This window comes from Tamandua tetradactyla, chromosome 25 (assembly GCF_023851605.1).
Source record: "Tamandua tetradactyla isolate mTamTet1 chromosome 25, mTamTet1.pri, whole genome shotgun sequence".
Classification (NCBI taxonomy): Eukaryota; Metazoa; Chordata; class Mammalia; order Pilosa; family Myrmecophagidae; genus Tamandua; species Tamandua tetradactyla.
The window spans coordinates 32,477,282-32,491,410 of NC_135351.1; the positions used below are offsets into that span (position 1 = coordinate 32,477,282).

General features: G+C 37.5%; 1 protein-coding gene and 1 pseudogene across 1 annotated transcript in view; one reads left to right on the top strand and one right to left on the bottom strand.

Annotated features, from left to right (window-relative positions):
• The window catches only part of MOXD1 (monooxygenase DBH like 1), a 104,858-nt gene that overhangs the window by 50,548 nt on the left and 40,181 nt on the right, over nucleotides 1-14,129 (bottom strand). The window lies entirely within an intron of this gene.
• Nucleotides 7,848-8,273, top strand: LOC143668715 (mitochondrial import receptor subunit TOM20 homolog pseudogene; annotated as a pseudogene).

Genomic DNA, 14,129 nt, shown 5'->3' on the forward strand with positions numbered 1-14,129 from the left:
TATAGATGAGTTCATGACATATTAAAAACATTAAAGAAGTATTTGAAGTGAAAATATTAGCCTGACCTCCAACTTCTCAAAAGCATATATTCATCTTTATTATCTTGCATTTACATGTTTCATTATTTAAGAACTGATAAATATCTTTTCAGAAGTGGTTGTATCATTTTATATTCCTGCTAACAGGGTATTAGAGTTCCAATTATTCCACACTGTGCCAACCTTTTAATTCAAGCCATATTTATAGATATGTGGCAGTATCTCACTGTGTTTTCAATTTCTACTTCCCTAATGAGTCATGAAGTTGAGCAGTGTCTCAAGACATTGGACATCAGGCAAAAAAGGAGAGGGATCCCTGAGAAAAGAGAAATAAATGAGGTCACTCCTACAATTCTTTCAACTTACTGACCAGAGAGTTTTCAGACTGATGCAAAGGAAGGGGAAACCATGTAGAACACAGTATTCTACTTGAGTTGAGGAGACAAAGCTGGCGATCCAGGGAGGCCACACAAGCTACAGTTTACCAAGGAGAATATGGGATAGGAGAGAGATACACAAAGAAAGAATTTAAGGCCTCTGCAGAGGGTCTGCTTCAAATACTCTGAGTATTGAGGCTTCCATGCATATGAGGAAATGACCCACACTGAAGGAAAAATTACTCTAAAATGACAGAGTTTTCACAACCCAGAAATACTGTCTTTTCCCAACAGCCAGAACAGAAAAACCTCATAACTGGGGCATTTAGTAGAGAATATATAAGGGTTTTGCATTGTATCAGGTAAAATTAGTACCTAAAAAAGTTTAAAAATACGACCTGAAAGAACTGATTCCAAGTAACTTAACTACATAACAGAGCAAAATTCAAGAATATTAATAGAAATACTGGCATATACAGGAACTAGCAAAGTAAAATTCATAATGTCTGGCATCCAATCAAAAATTAGCAGGCAAGAAAAAAAATTGAAAAATAAAACCCATAACAAGAAGTGAATGCGATTAACCCAAACTAACCCAGAAATCACACAAATGACAGACACTGTAGACAAAGTCGTTAAAACAGTTATTAAGAAAAATGGGACAAAGATTGAATACGTTATGCACAGGCATGAAAGATAAAAAAAAAATCACCCAAAACTAACTTCTAGAGATTAGAACTCTAATGACTAAAATGAAAACAATAGTACATAGTATTAAGAGTAGATTAGGAAGAAGTGGGGCAAAACAGCAAGGTATGGAATTTATTTTGTCCTCTAGGGCAGCCAGTAAATAGCTAGGAATTGTTGCAAACAACTGTTTGGGGGACTTCTGTGACCAGATACACATTGTACACCAGTCTCGAATGGGTGGATGGGCCGAGATCACAGTGCAAAACTATAAGTAAAGTCTCCTGAACTGTGGAGTCTGGCATTTCTCCCCACTGACATGAAAGGCTGTTTTGGAGTCACTTTCCCATGGGAAAAAGAAGGTCTCTACTAGAAGCAAGACAGGGAGTGCTCAAGCAAGCTCCAATTGCAGATAAAATTAACAAATTCAGACTGCTGAATACAAGCTCCAAGAACACATAGTCCTGAAGCAAGCACAAAAGGAACCCAGAGCTCTCTCTCAGATGAGGGGAAACCAGGCTGACTGCAAAAAAACAAAAACAAAAACAAAAGCTTCTGGAGTTGGCTGAGCTCAGAATACTGGAGAAAGGCTGTGTACCAACTCCAGCTCTTTTTTTTTTGCATGCCGTGTGGCAGGATCCACATTTCATTATTTTTCCATGTGACTATTCCATTATTGCAGCACCATTTGTTGAATTTGTGTTTGTTTGTTGTATTTCGTTTGTCTGTTTTGCTTGCTTGTTTGTTTTGGGGGAAGTGCATGGACCAAGAATCAAACCCAGGTCTTCCACATGCCAGGCAAGAATTCTACCACTGAACTACCCTTGCACCTCCAAACTCTGGCTCTTGATTGGCAAACCTGGGGTGCTTAGGACCAGCTCTGAAAAGGATTTTTTTCCCTTGTATTTTTCAACTTTTTAGCAATCCATTAAAGAAAGCCCCAGCTTTCTTTAACGACACTTTCAATTGTCAACACTGCCTCAGGCTAAAGTAGAGTTAAAGGAGGTCTCAGTGGCAAAGTAAATAGTCAGGTGAAGGAGATAATTCCCTAAAGGGTACATTTTGCCCCAAGAAAAGGGAGAAGATGTGGTGGTGGGCAGGGCCCAGCACAGGTGGCAGCTCTCATTCAGAGAATTCAGACCCCAGGAGCTGGAAAACAAAACACCTTAAGCCCATCTTCTAGCCTTTGCCTCAACCTTGTCCCTGGCAGGGACAGGATCTGCTGAGAATTAAAGGCAGTACACCATTTTATGCTGGTGGGAAGCTGTGGGTTGACTAGAGTCATCTACTGGGCAGGATAGGAAAAGCAAAGAGTCAAGAGGATTCTCAGGAAAGACTGGATCCCTAATGGGTTTCATCCTCAGAGGACCCTGACACTGATTAAACCCATTTCCTGAAATCTGTGCCTATCTTGCCTGGGAAAATCTGATTGGGGTCAATCATATCTGGGAGTCCCTCCTCAAAAATCCTTCCATATAGGCAGAGCAAGAACCAAAAAAAGCAAGAACTGAAAATTCAGATCAGTTAAGTAGAAGCTATTCTGGAGGTCTATAATAAGTTGAACTGAATGACAAAGAACAGATGGAGAACAAAACTAACCAAGTTTTTAATACTTAGAATTTAAGAACTTTGCTATCTGAATGTGTAGACTTTTTTCCTTGTTGCCTTGATTTTAAATTGATTTATGAAACTTACTGCACAAGCACAGGCTTTACAATGATTACAAGGATACTTTATTTAAAAATACCTATGGTTAACCTAACTAAGATATCCATTTTTGGTGGTTTTAAGTGTATTGTTTGTTTTCTTAGATTAAAAAAAACAACAACAAAGAAAACCTAGATAAAAGAGAGAAAATAACCTCCAGAACAAACTAATCAAGGAAACCAGATGCACAGACACCAAAAAAAAAAAAACAAAAACATGAGTCATACTGAAAACATAAAGTTATGACCCAAAGGAAGAAACTAACTCTATAAATGAGAAACAGGAGTTGGAAAACTAATTAAAGATGTTCAAACAAGTCTTATAAATCAAATAAACGAGTTGAAGGAAAATATGGCAAAAGAGATGGGGAAAGATATAAAGAACACACTGTGTGACCATACAGAAGAACCAAAACCTTGAAAAAACAAATGGCAGAATTTACGGGAATGAAAGACACAACAGAAGAGGTGAAGAACACAAAGGAGACATACAACAGTAGATTTGAAGAGGAAGAAGAAAGGATTAGTGAACTAGAGGACAGGATATCTGAAATCCTACACACAAAAGAAAACATAGGGAAAAGAATGGAAAAATACTAGCTGAGTCTCAAGGAATTGGATGACACCATGAAGTGCATGAATATATGTGTTATGGGTGTCCCAGAAGGAGAAGAAAAGGAAAAGGGGGCAGAAAGAATAATGGAGGATATTATCACTGAAAATTTCACAAATCATATGAAAGACATAAAATTACAGATCCACGAAGTACAGCATACCTCAAACAGAACAGATCCAAATAGACCTACATCAGGACATTCACTAAACAGATTGTCAAGTGGCAAAGACAAAGAGAGAATTCTGAAAGCAGCAAGAGAAAAGTAATGCATCACATAGAAGGGAAGCTTGATAAGACTATGTGTGGATGATAGATTGCTTGCAGAAAACATGGAAATGAGAAGGCTGTGGTATGATACATTTAAGATACTGAAAGAGGAAAATTGCCAACCAAGAATTATATATAGGGCAAAGCTGTCCTTCAAAAATGAGGGAGAAGAGTGATTTGAGCAGTGAATAAAAAAGTATTTGCAAAGTCCCCTTAGGGGAATGGTGAAAACGAGGGGAAATTCAACTTCCCCAAGTGGAGAATTCTTGATATTCTCACAGGCAGTGGGGAAAACCAAAGCAATAGACTGATGCCCCAATCTTGGAGTTTGTTCATATGCAACTTAACTCTGCAAAGGATAGGCTAAGCCTACTTAAAATTAGGCCTAAGAGTGACCCCCAAGAGAACCTCTTCTGTTGCTCAGATGTGGCCTCTTTCTCTCAGCTAACATGACAAGCAAACTCACCGCCCTCCCCATCTCTACATGGGCCATGATTCCCAGGGGTGTGAACCTTTCTGGCAACATGGGACAGAAATCCTAGAATGAGCTGAAACTCAGCATCAAGGGAGTGAAAAAACCTTCTCAACCAAAAGGGGGAAGGGTGAAATGAGACAAAATAAAGTGCCAATGGCTGAGAGATTTCAGAGTCAAGAGGTTATCTTGGAGGTTATTTTCATGCATTAAATAGATATCACCTGTTTAGTTAACATGTAATGGAGAAGCTGGAAGGAACTGCCTGAAAATGTAGAGCTGTGCTCCAGTAGCCTTGTTTCTTGAAGATGACTGTATAATGATATAGCTTTCACAGTGTGTCTGTGTGATTGTGAAAACCTTGTGTCTGATGCTCCTTTTATCTATCTTATTGACAGATGAGTAAAACATATGGATTAAAAATAAATAAATAACAGGGAAACAAATGTTAAATTTAGTGGATTGAAATGCTAGTGATCAATGAAAGGGAAGGGTAAGGGTATGTACGGTATGTATGAATTTTTTTTCTGTTTTCTTTTTATTTCTTTTTCTGAACTGATGTGAATGTTCTAAGAAATGATCATGATGATGAATATACAACTATGTGATGATATTGTGAGTTATTGATTATATAACAAGAACAGAATGATCATATGGTAAGAATGTTTGTGTTTGTATGTGGTTATGTATCATAAATTAAAAAAAATGAGAGAGGTTGAAGTATTTGCAGACAAACAAGCACTGAGAGAGTTTGTGAAAAGAGGCCTGCTCTCCAAGAAATATTAATGGGAGCACTACAGGCAGATAGGAGAAGACAGGAGAGAGAGGTTTGGAGAAGAGTGTGAGTATGGTTGAAATAAGAAGGCTAGGGGCATATATGTCGCAAGAGGGAATGATATAAGATAAAAAATGGGACCGTATAACTTAGTGAAATCTAGAGCGAACAATGATGCTGATTAAATGTACAAATAAAAGAATTTTTTACATCAGGGAGAAAAAATAAATGTCAGCATTGCAAGGTATTGAAAATAGGATGGTTTATGGAAAAAAAACAACGCAAACTAGGGTCTATAGTCAACCGTAACACTGTAACATTCTTCCATTAAATGTAATAAGGGCAATATATCAAAGCTGAATGTCAATAAAAGGGGAATTATAAGGGAAGGGTATGGGATTCTTGGTGTTGTTATTTCTCCTTTTTATTTTTTTATTTTTTTCTTCATTTTTTCCTGCAGAAGAAATGCAAATGTTCTCATATAGAGTGTGGTGGTGTATGCATAAATATGTTATTATACCAGCACCCATTGATTGTTTACTTAGGATGTATTGTATGGTGTGTGAATAAAACTTTTGAAAAAACAAACAGAGTAATACAAATGCTGGAGAAGATGTGGAAAGTGAGATATACCTGTGCACTGTTGGTAGGGCAGTAGATCGGTGCAGTCCAACTGGAGTACAGTGTGGTGGTTCCACAGGAGGCTAAGTATAGGGTTGTCATATGATCCTGTGACCCCATTATTAAGCATATACTTGGAAGAACTGAAAGCAGGGACACAAATGATCATTTGCACAATGGTGTTTACGGTAGCATTATTCATGATTTTCAATGGAAGCAGGTGGCCTAAGCATACATCAACTGGTGGATGGAAGAGTGCTGTATACATACAATGGAATATTGAGTGGCTGCAAGAAGGAATGAAGTTGTGAGGCATGTGTTCTAGTTTGCTAGCTGCTGGAATGAGATATACAAAACAACTTTTAAAAGGGGGACTTTATTAAGTTGCAAATTATAGTTCTAAGACTGTCTAATTGTCCAAATTAAAGCACTTCTATAGTAATGTCAAATCTAAGGCATCCAGGGAAAGATAACTTGCTTAAAGAAAGCCAATGACATTCAGAGTTTCTCTCTTGGCTTGAAGGACACCTGGCAAAGTCTGCTAGCTTTCTCTTCTGGTTTCTTCTTTCATGATGCTCCCCCAGGGGCATTTTCCTTTTTCTTTTCCAAAGGTCTCTGGGTGCAGAGTCTCTGTGGCTCTTTCCAAAATGCTTCCCTCTTAAAGGGCTCCAGTAAACAACCCCACCTTGAATAGGTGGAGACACACCTCCATGGAAATCATCTAATCAAAAGTTACCACCCATAATTGGGTGGGTCACATCTCCATGGATAATCAAAAAACTCCCACCCAGCAATATTGAATGAGGTTTAAAACTTTTGGGGGGTCCACAAATTCAAACCAGCACAGCATGCAACTAGGTGAACGTTGAGTGAAATAAACCAGAAATGAAAAGACAGATATTGTAAGGCCTCACTAATATGGACTAATAATAATGAGCAAACTCTTAGGATTGAATTTGAGAGCATAGTTTATCAGGGGATAGAACATGGGCAGAAATTCGGCAATCCATGACTAAGGAGTACAAATGTTCAATAAGGCTCATTGTGAAGATTTCTATGTCATAAGCTCTTACAGCAGTCACATCTATTCCTGGTTTTAACTGTTATTTTTAAATTCTGGGATGCTGAGCTCTCAGTGTATAATCTGGTAGTTCTCTGGAACTTTGTGTGACACTTGAAACTCAGAGTTAGAGTTTTGCAACTCTGAAAGTAAGTATTACTCCATACAACAACTGTTAAAGAAGCTAAAAAAGAGGTAAGACTTTAATTAGAAATGTGAATGAAACAGATCTGGTTAGGACTAAGGTAAATCATAATACAGGTTAAAGGGCAATATTGTCTGTATTTTAAAACTTCAACTTCTGTGTGAAACCAAAGGAAGAGATGTTTATTTGGTAAAAAATTTATATTTTCTGTAGCACACTATCTAATGTAACTGGTACGGTCAGTTTATTTAAACAACATAGTTACATGGAACCTAGAATAGGGAACAATATCTTATAATTCTGTACAGGTTAATGTAATACCCTGATACATCCCAGAGTATTTTGGGCAGACAATAAAAAAGTATTTGTAAAGTGCCCTTGAGGAAAAAGGTAGAAATATTGAACTTAGTCCAGCTGGGGAATTCCTGATACCCTCTCAAGTATTAGAGCTCCCAATTCTACAAGCCAAGCCCTAGATCTTGGGGCTTACCCTTAAGAAATTTATTCCTGCATAGGAGAAGCTAAGCCTACTTATAATTATGCTTAAGAGTCACCCCCAGTTAACCACTTTTGTTGCTTAGATGTGGCCTCTCTCTCTAAGTCAAATCTGCAAATAAAATTAATATCTCCCCCTCTATGTGGGATTTGACTCCCAGGGATGAGTCTGGCCCTGGCATCATGGGATTTAAAAAGCCTTCTTGACCAAAAGGGGGAAAAGAAATGAAACAAAATAAAGTTTCAGTGACTAAGATATTTTAAATAGAATCTAGAGGTCATTCTGGATGTTATGCTTATGCATTATATAAATATTCCTTTTTGGGTTCATGTGTGTTAGCATAGGTAGAAGGAATGACCTGAAACTATTGAACTGTAATCCAGTCACCTTGATTCTTGATGATGATTGTATAACTATATAGCTTTCATGATGTGACCAGGTGATTGTGAAAACGTTGTGACTGACACTCCCTTTATCCAGTGTATGGGCAGAGGAGTAAATAAATAAATTTTTAAAAAGGGGAGATAGGCACAGGCTGCTGCCGCCATGGTCACCACCACCCTCCACACTCCACAGTCGAGAAAAAATGGTGGATGGGAGCAGCGCCATCACCAGTGGTGTATGCGGGTCCCTTTTCATGGGGTATTGCGTTTAATTCAACCACAAGGATGGAGTGACCCCAATTTCAAGGACAACCTGCAAGAGCAAAACAAGAAACAAAAACTTGCCAAGGAGAGAGCTGGACTTTCCAAGTTGCCTGACCTTAAAGATGCTGAAGCTGTTCAGAAATTTTTCCTTGGAGAAATACAGCGTGGTGAAGAGTTCCTAGCCCAAGGTGAACATGAGAAGGGCGTGGACCACTTGACAAACGCAGGTGCTGTATGTGGACTGCCACAGCAGTTATTGCAAGTATTACAGCAAAACTCCCCCACCACTAGAAGCTTCTGACTAAGCTCCCATCAATTACAGAATTTTAAGTGCTCAGAACTTGGCTGAAGATGATATGGGATGAAAAACAAATATCAGCATAATAAAATCTCAATTTAAAATATTTAAAAGATTTTTAACTTGGAAGATGAATAGCTCTGGGGTTATGGGGCAACTATGCTTTGATATTGATTCTGTACCTCACTGAAATCAATCAAAGTTAATTTTTTATTATCTGTTGTATTTATTTTTATTTATTTTTTAGACTGAAAGGCATATATTGATAAGTACTTTTCATTTTATAAATATACTATGAGTTAACTGAAATATGGATTTTGTTTCTTTCTAAAATGCATAATTAAAATGTATATACATGTAACAACACTTAGGTTAAAGTACCCAGTGTTCAGTTTTGAAATAAAGCAAAAAAATATATAGAAGAAAGCACATTTTAAAAGCTAGTACATTTTGCTATATATCAGAGAGTTGTATGAAAACTTGACTGTTTATCAAAACTGAATATTAATCTTTGAGATAAGTTTTTCCCATTTAATCTTTCAAATATAAATATATTTGTGAAATGTTCTGCTGTGCTGTATTAACTTCATCCCTATACTTTGTGTCAGTCTTGATATACTTTGTTTAAATTAGTTGGCTTAGTGAAATGTTTTATTTAAAATGGTAGGCTTAATATGTTCTGGATATTTATCACCCTGTATTTTAGATATGTGTAGTAATTTCAAATAGCACTAGCTGTGTGTGAGAGCTCCACCAATTAACGTCTGCTCACTTCCCTCATTTATAAAATAAGGGAGCTGGACCACTGATCTCTGAGGCATCCCTTTCAGCTCCTAATTTATATACTTCTGTTCAACATCTTCAAATCCACCTTCTCCTGAGGAGTGTCTTTGGCCATCAGGCCTTGTTTTTTTTTTTTTTTTTTTTTTTTTTTTTTTATGCATTTTTTTTTTTATTAATCTTGTGTTGTTTTATACTCTAAATTTTGCATGCTTGCCTGGCTTAGCATTTCCAAATTGACATTTTGTTAATGTCTAATTATTGTGTTGAATTTCACTGAAATCATATGGTTCTGTCCCAACTCTGTAAATTAATCTGAAGTGTATTCTTTATGATAACTGGGGTGACCTGCTTGTAAAAAAAAAATGCCCCCCTTGGTGTTTATCTTCCTTGGATTTCCTTACTTCTAATTCAACTTGATTCATTTATCTTGTTGAACACTGAGAGTAAGGTTATAATCTGTGGCTGAAGACGGACAAGAATGGAGCTGGTGGGACCTTCTGTTTTCAAATATTGACATGCAGTCACAGATTCAATTTCAGAGAACTGGGAATAAGGATCCCTGGTATTGCGTGGCATATGCAGAAGCATTTCTCATTGTTAAAGTTGACTTTGTGCTATACAAAAGTCTGTGGAGAAACGGGTGCAAGATGGCAGCTTAATGAGATGTGGAATTTAGTTCATCCCCCAGAGCACCTAGTAAATAGCTAGGAACACTACAGAACAACTGCTGGGGCTACATCAGTGACCAGACACACAGCATACACCAATCTGGACAAACTGGACTGGCTGGGACTCCACACAGAACTCTAAGTCCCCTAAGTCGTCGAGGTCGAATCCCTCCCCCACAAGGTGGCAGGCTGGTTCCAAGGGGAAAAGAAACAGACTTGACTAGTAGCAAAAGCTTAGCTCAACCAAGCTCCACTTGCAGAATTAATTAACAATTTCTGACTACTGAAAATAGGCCCTCAGTACAGAGAAACCTAAAATAAGCTTTAAAGGTACTAGCAGTTTTTGCCGCAGCAGAGAGGTAGCGGGACTGCTGAAAAAAAAAAATACTTAAGGCATTTTGAGTCCAACAACACAAAATACTGCAAAAAGGCTAGACCTAGGCTTCCGGGAAGATGGCAGAATAGAGGGTTCTGGGAAGATAGCAGAATAGGATAGGTCAAGTTCATCCCTGCTCCAAGGAACAGCTAGAGAAAGGAGGGGAAGGGGACTGAGATGGTGATTCTAGGGTGTAAGTGACCTGGGAGGGTCTTGCACACCACATAGGGAGGCTCTGGTTACAAAAGCTGAAGAATTGAGATGCAGAGAACAGGAGACCATTCAGCTGGTGCAAGCCGCTGAATGCACCCCTTTCCAAATGGAAGCCCAGAGCCCTCAAGAGTGCACAGATGAGGATACTGGGATTAGGAATGCTCTACCTCTGTGTCCCCCATGCCGCACCCTGCTCCTGTACTTCAAGATCTGCCTGAGCTGCACCCCATACTCACGACCCCACACCACACCTCTACAACCCCGTGATCCACACCCCATACTCAAAGGCAACAGCATAGCACCCCAACCTGTGCCTATACCTGCACTGCAATGCATCAGCACACTGTTGTGCCCCACCTGGCACCCCACATCCTGCTCCACATCCATCCTGCAGACACAAAGCCTTAGACTATTGAAGGAAATCAACTTAAAAGTAAACCATTCAAGATATTTACAAAAGAAGATTACTAAGGATGTCAAGGTGCAGACAGCTATAGCCCAGACTAATGACCAAATTAAAACACCAGAGGAGACAGAGACTTTAGAACAACTAATCAAGGATGGTCATATGATTCTACTAATTAAAATAAATGGGAGGGTAATGACATAAAGGAGATCAAGAAGACACTAGAAAAAAAAAAGCAAAAAGAAGACACTAGAAGAGCTTAAAGAGGAATTTGAAAGAATAAACAGAAAAATAGCAGATATCACAGAGATTAAAGATGTTGTAGACCAAAACAAAAATATATTTGATACACATGGCGGCAAATTTGAAGAGGCAGAAGAAAGAATAAGTGAACAAGAGGACAGGACAACTGATTTTGAACACTCAAAACAACAAACGGCAACAAAAAGGAAAATCTGATTGGATCTCAGGAAAAAGATGAACCACACAAAGCACACAAATATAAGAATCATTGGTGTCCCAGAAGGACAGAAGAGTAAAGGGCTAGGAAGATTAGTTCAAGATATAATGGGGGAAAACTTACCAACCCTTATAAAGGACACAAATACACAAATCAAAGAAGCTCAACAAACTCCAAATAGAATAAATCCAGGTGGGCCTTCCCAAGACACATATTAATCAGACTGTCAAATGTTGAAGAGAAGCAGAAAATCCTGAAAGCTGCAAGAGAAAAACAATTTACTACATACAAGGGAAACCACATAAGACTGAGTTCAGACTGTTCAACTGGCACTAAGGAGGCGAGAAAGCAGTGGTCTTATATATTTAAGATCCTGAAAGAGAGGTTTCCAGCCAAGAATTTGTTACCCAGCCAAACTGTCCTTCAAAACTGAGGGAAAGATTAAAATTTTCACAGACTAATAAACACTGAAAGAATATGTCATCAAGAGACTAACCCTACAAGAAATACTAAAGGGAGCTCTGCCTGTTGAAAAAAAAAAAATACAATTCTGGAGGAGGGCACAGAATTGAAGAGTACCAGTAAGGGTAATTTAAAGGATAAAAAGAGATATAGGGAAAAGAATATGTAGATCTGATAAACAAAATCCAAAGGATAAGATGGTGGATTCAAGAAATGTCTTTTCAGTAATAACTTTGAATGTCAAGGGACTAAATTTAACCAAATAAAAGATACAGATAGGCTGAACGGATTAAGAAATATAATCCAGCTATATATTGATTACAAAAGACTCATCTTAGACTTAAGGATACAAATAGATTGAAAGTGAAAGGAGAGCAAAGGATGTTTGGCTCAAGTTGTAACCAAAAGAAAGTAGGAGTAGCTATACTACTATTGGACCAAATAGACTTTAAACGTAAAGATATCATAAGAGACAAAGAAGGACACTATATATTAATAAAGGGGACAATTCACCAAGAAGAAATAACTATCAAATGTTTATGCTCCCAATCAAGGAGCTCCAAAGTACATGAGACAGACATTGGCAAAACTGAAGGGAGTGATAGACATTTAAACAATAATAGTTGGAGACTTCAATACACCACTCTCCTCTATAGATAGAACAATTGCACAGAGGATCAACAAGGAAATAGAGAAGTTAAACAATTAGATAAATGAATTAGACCTAAGAGACATATATAAGTCATAAGACCTCAAAGCACCAGGATATACATTCTTCTGTAGTACTCATGGAACATTCTCTAGGATAGATCATATGCTGGAGCACAAAACAGGTTTTTATTCATTTAAAAACATCGAAATTATTCATTATTATTCTCTGACCACAATGGGATGAAGCTGGATATCAATAACCACCAAAGAATGAGAACTTTCACAAACAAATGGAGATTAAATAACACACTCTTAAACAACCAGTGGGTCAAAGAAGAAACTGCTAGAGAAATCAGTAGCTATCTGGAGACTAATGAAAATGAGAATACAACATATCAGAACCTATGGGATGTGATAAAGGCTGTGCTGAGAGGGAAATTTATTGCTCTAAATGCCTATATTAAAAAACAAGAAAGAAAAAAAATCGAGGACTTAACTGCTCACTTGGAGGAACCTGAGAAAGAACAGAAAACTAACTCCAAAGCAAACAGAAGAAGAGAAATAGCAAAGATTAAAGCCAAGTTAAATGAGTGGGGAACAATAGAAAGAATCAATAAAACCCAAAGTTGGTTCTTTGAGAAAAACAATAAAATCAATGGGTCACTAGTAAGGCTGACAAAGAAAAAAAGAGAGAAGATGCAAATAAATAAAATCAGAAATGAGAGGAAGGTCGTTACCGCAGACCCTAAAGAAATAAAAGAAATCATAAGATGATTCTTGGAAACACAAAAACAAGCTACACTGACTCAGGAAGAAAATAAACATCTCAATAAACCAATCACAAATAAAGAGATTCAATCAGTCATCAAAAATCTTCCTACAAAGAAAAGCCAAGGGCCAGATGGCCTCACAGGGGAATTTTATCAAACCTCCCCAAAAGAACCAACACCAATCCTGCTCAAACTTTTCCAAAAAATTGAGAAAAAATGAATACTACCTACTCATTTTATAAAGCTAACATCACTTTAATACCAAAGCTGGGTAAAGATGCTACAAGAAAGGAAAATTACAAGCCAATCTCCCTAATGAACATAGATGCCAAAATTCTCAAAAAAATACTAGCGAATCGAATTCAAAAACACATTAAAAGATTTATGCACCATGACCAAGTATGGTCTGTCCTAGGAAGGCCAGAATGGTTCAACACAAGAAAAGCAGTTAATGTAATACAGCACATTAACAGATCGAAAAGGAAAATCACATGATCATCTCGATTGGTGCTGAAAAAGCATGTGACAAAATTCAACATCCTTTTCTGATAAAAGCACTTCAAAAGATAGGAATCAAAGGTAACTTCCTCAATATGATAAAGGGCATAAATGAAAAACTGATAGCCAGCATCATACTCCATGGAGAGAGACTGAAAGCTTTCCCCCTAAGATCAGGAATGAGACAAGGATGCCCTCTGTACCACTATCATTTAACATCGTACTAGAAGTTCTAGCTAGAGCAATTAGGCAGGACAAAGAAATAAAAGGCATCCAAACTGGAAAGGAAGAAGTAAAACTTTCATTATTTGCAGATGACATACTATATTTGGAAAATCCTGAGAAACCTATAACAAAGTTACTTGAGCTAATAAACAAACAAATTCAGCCAGGTGGAAGGATATAAAGGTAATGTGCAAAAATAAACAAGCAATGACCTAATTGAGGAGTCAATTAAGGAAAAATTTTCATTCAAAATAGCAATTAAAAAAATAAAGTACCTATGAATGAACTTAACTAGGGAAGTAAAGGACTTGTACACAGAAAAATGCATAACATCGCTAAAAGGTATCAAAGAAGATCTAAATAGGTGGAAAGGTATTCCCTGCTCATGGATAGGTAGGTTAAATATAGTTA